Here is a 3,789-nt window from a genome sequence, read left to right as displayed (position 1 = left end):
GCCGTTTTGAGGGTCTAGAAGGCGGCCGGAAGGCCGTTAAGCTAACGGGAGCGAAGATCGGAAGGGTTGGAGAGCGGATACATGTCGGTAATCATATGGGCTGTTAATGATAATTATTTGCTGTTAATTATTAAGTAAATTAAGTTGTATGCACATCTGCTTGATTGCTTGTTGATTATGATTTTGATGACCATCGAGATTATAAGTCTAGGAATAACGAATGTGAAACTAGGATTAACTTAGGAATAAGTAAGTTAATGTGTGAACCTTGTTTGATGACCATCAACAAGAGGTTAAATTGAATTAGTAATTAGATTAACTATATTTACAAGTCTTGCTTGATACGAACTGAACACTAGGAAACATGTTAGTTTAATCAACTGATCACTATTTGAATTGACTTGTTTGCTAAAGGATTAGTTATAGTGAACGCAAATCTAATCATTTTAGGAATCGGTGAACATAAATAAATGAATTTGTGTATGCAATTGTCTATGTTTTTAAGGCGTAATTTGTCTAAATCAAAGTACCTGAAGGGATTTGTTTTCCTGTTAGTTTATCGAAAGTTGTTAATTAATTGTTAGTTTGAGATTTATTAAACTATTTCTTTATTCTTTTCATGTGACTTGTAACCTATAATCAAATATTTTAAATTAATTCACCACCGTTCCCTGTGATCGACACCCGACTTACCTAAGGTATACTGTAATCTTACTAGGTACACTGCCTATAAGTGCATAGTTAGTCTAAGTTTGTTAGGTTATAAATATTAAAATTAGTGGGTACTTTTGTGCACATCAAGTTTTTGGCGCCGTTGCTGGGGAACAGCTTGTCATTAATTTAGTATTTGATTATTCGTTATTTGTTTAGTTAGTTTTTATTTTTTTTAAGAGTTTATTTTCGATGATATCATTTCACTTGTCGGGAAGGTTCTTGTTGTTATTTGCAGGAATTTGGGATTGTACACATTGCTTGACTTTACTTTTCGCGTGGGTTTCGGGAATGCAAGCGATTAGGGAATTTTTGACCTGCTTAGCCTACTACTTTGTTGTTTTGTCCAACTCAATCCATGAGGCGTAGTATAGCAAGGCGTATTGTGGTGGTTCAGTGGAAGACCGAGCTCTTGTTGTTCTTGACTAGTTAGGTCACTTCTTGTTCCGCTTTTAGTTAAAGGTGCAAAGAAAACAAAGGAAATATTCTAACAGGTCCCGAAAGTGGGTGTTTTCGCACACCAATTCTTGCGTGCAAAGGTTTTTAATCAACCATTGTTGTTTGATCTTGACAAAGATAAGAGATTATGACGTCTCATTTTTTTTACTCATCGGAAAGTCATCAGTTGCTTAAGAAATTAAAAAGAAAAATAATTAAGTTTTAAGTCCCTTAATTAAATAGTTAAAAGAAAAGAAATTTCAATTAAAGAAAAGGAATACTTCATTACGCCCAGCGTAAGTTTAATTACGCCAAGCGTAATACACCCCGGATCGCGGATGGACTTTTCATGGAGTTGGGGTTACGCCCAGCGTAAATCGGCGACCAGGTTATATCTTTTGACCCTTGATTTTTTTTTTGTTATTTTTTTTCCACAATCCCTTCTTTCGCATCCACAAACTGTGACGGCAAGCTCTCCCAAAGATTTTCGATTTTGCTTCTTTTCTTGTCAAATTCGACACACAGGTATGTTTTTCGGTTACTCAATGTTTTGGATTTGTGTTTAAATCGATGGAATAAGCTGCAAAATGCCTTTGTTCAAAATCTAGGGTTTATAGGGTTCTTGAAATAGGGCCGATTTCACAGTTGTATGTTTTGATTAGGGCTTAAAAAGACCAATTTCCATCAATAGATTAAACCTTAGGGCTTAATTTGTCCTTAATCCCATGATAGACCCATCGATTTGAGCTCGGGGACGGACGCTAAGCGTAACCCTGTTGACTTCGATTCTTGACTGCCCCAATGAAGTTTTTCTTTTGAAGTGTTTGCTAATTTTGATAAGATAAGGAACGAACAGGAGAATGGTTCATATTTTTTTTTAGGGTGGTCCCGTTTTTCTATTGTCTTGGACCACGAAGCTGTATATGCCCCCATGTGTTTGCCCTGCTGTGTTTATTGCTTGCAGTTGGTTAATTTGAAAAATTTTGATATGGGTTATGACTTTAGCACAAGCAAAGGAAGCAGAACACAGATTCGTGGAACCTGGACGTACGCCCAGCGTACTGTCCATATCCAGCACCATTTTTTTTTGTTTAAAATTTTTTTAATGCTGTTATATTTTGTTTGGTTTTGTGTTTATTTGTGCAGATTATGGCCCAAAGAACTCAAAGGACCAACCCACCCGAGGATGTGACCGATCACCGTTTCTTACAATTTCCGCAAACTCTGAACGATGCAACCCGGACACGATATGTCAACAGTTTGAGTTTGCTGCTCACCAAGGACAACGACATAGCACCATATTCGACTGGGAATTGTCGACCCAGACTGGACTTGCTGCACTGATCCAGGATTTTTTGCAATACACGCACTTGGACGCGAGTGGAGTGGATTTGTTCGTAAATCAGGGATGGGCACGATTGTTCAGGATCCAGGAGCCTGTTTATCGGGAATTTTTGCTGGAGTTTTACGCTATAGTTTACTATGACCCTAAGAAGGCACCCGGTGATAGGACAACTTTTGCCTTTAGACTGGGGGGTGTGAGCCGGGAGTGCAGTGTCATAGAGCTTGCGAGTTGAGTGGGTATATATACAACAGATGAGACGAGGAGTGTCCGCATCCTGACATTCCTTGCTGATTGTCTCACGGAGCGGCCAAATGACTATAATGAGAGCACTTTTTGGGCTGAGATTATAGGGGGAGTTTATACGCCATCTACTGCACGGGGTAGGATGATTCGGTCTACTACATACAAACTGCTGCACCGGTTTATTTCCATGACTCTCACGCATCATAAGAACAGTGAGAGAGTGCCTTCGACAGACTTGTATTTCCTATGGGCACTTGTTACTCCAGGGAGGCACCTGAACCTTCCAGTTGCTTTAGCTGCATATTTGGGACGGAGGGCCAGGGGACTTCGGGAGGATAGCCCGATTTGCGGAGGGCATTTTATCACGCGATTAGCCCGATCATATCAGTTGTTGACACGAGAGATCACGAGATCGATGGTGTTCCATGATATGAGGCCGATGAGCCTTCAGCTGTTGGAGTCAATGCGTGTACTCGAGCAGGGCGGAGATGGTGTCTTGCGGGTACGAGCAGATGATGTGGCGGACGAAGAGGGTGCCGCCGAGCCACGACCGAGACGGGTCCAACGACATAGACCTGCTCCTCGGGGAGCGCAACAGGGACCTGAGCCGGAGATTGATATGCGCTACCTAGCTCAGGGCATTGACCGTCTTGACATGAGGGTTCAGAACCTTAGTGAGTATGTTGCACATGTGGACAGGCCACAGCAGTGGTATGGGGATGCGTTGACCGCATTCTTTGCCCACCAGGGGTTTTAGTACCCGGTTCCCTACCCTCCACCATTCCAGCCACGACGTGATGGGGCCGGTACTTCTGGGACACAGCAACATGATGATGGAGATGATGAGTGATTTAGTTATCCTTTTTATTTTTATGTTATTTTTATTTTATTTATGTGTTGCTAGTTTTAGTTTTTTATTTGGTATGTAATTAAATTTTAATATAGGATGTTTTATTTTTGTTTTCCATATTAATGCTCTTTGGTTGTTTAGATCTCTGTAGAATTTTCGCCCTTAGAAAGCTGACAGTAAGTTCAGCAGCTAGGTCCGACTG

This window comes from Lactuca sativa, chromosome 7, assembly GCF_002870075.4.
Source record: "Lactuca sativa cultivar Salinas chromosome 7, Lsat_Salinas_v11, whole genome shotgun sequence".
Classification (NCBI taxonomy): Eukaryota; Viridiplantae; Streptophyta; class Magnoliopsida; order Asterales; family Asteraceae; genus Lactuca; species Lactuca sativa.
This window is presented reverse-complemented; position numbering follows the sequence as displayed.